The sequence below is a fragment of the Morone saxatilis genome, unplaced genomic scaffold (assembly GCF_004916995.1).
Source record: "Morone saxatilis isolate NCDOM2014 unplaced genomic scaffold, NCSU_SB_2.0 Contig6, whole genome shotgun sequence".
NCBI lineage: Eukaryota > Metazoa > Chordata > Actinopteri > Moronidae > Morone > Morone saxatilis.
In genome coordinates this window covers 1,937,359-1,937,989 of record NW_023340206.1, presented here as the reverse complement: position 1 = coordinate 1,937,989, position 631 = coordinate 1,937,359, and the positions used below count along the sequence as shown (strand labels likewise).

The 631-nt window shown below is 44.4% G+C and overlaps 1 pseudogene; it reads right to left on the bottom strand.

Moving 5' to 3' along the window:
* LOC118340175 overlaps positions 1 to 627 on the bottom strand; it is a 6,991-nt pseudogene extending 6,364 nt beyond the window's left edge.
* Positions 628 to 631: the final 4 nt, after the last annotated feature.

Below are 631 nucleotides of genomic sequence, written 5' to 3'. Positions count from 1 at the left end.
TGCAGGACTGGCAGTCAGACATGTAGTAACGATCCTGAAGAGACTCACAGTCGTCCATCAGCTCATGCATCTGACCTTCAAAGTTCTCCCTTTCGTAGATCCTCATCCTGTACTGTCCCCTGTGCTCTTGGAGGAAGACAAGACATGTCAGTCCATGGGTTTTTCTAGACTACCTTTCTTTCTCTAGAGCCAGTTCTAGATGCAGGATTCACCAGTCTATCACAGGCTATTTAGTTTCCAATTCTCGTAAAGTGCAAGTCTTTTGACTGTGGATGGAAATTGGAGCTGCTGCAAAAATACCACGAGATCTAGGAAGAGAGGCATCAACTAGCTGGCTAATTCAAACCCAGGATATCCTATTTCGGAGTAGACAAATATGAAACCAGATTGTTATATGAATTACAATGAATATGAAGAAAAAAAAATATGATAAGTACAAATAACTACCAAATGTCTTACCATGGGGACCATGCGACAAGAGCGAATGGTATCCATCACCGTCATGCCCATCATGCCCATCACGCAACCCATTCGCTGAAAATCCTAGAATTCCCCTCTCCTCAAGAAGACCTGGTTAACCACGAAGTTTGGGCGGCTGTACACCATGAAGCACCCGTTGTCCACTCTGCAG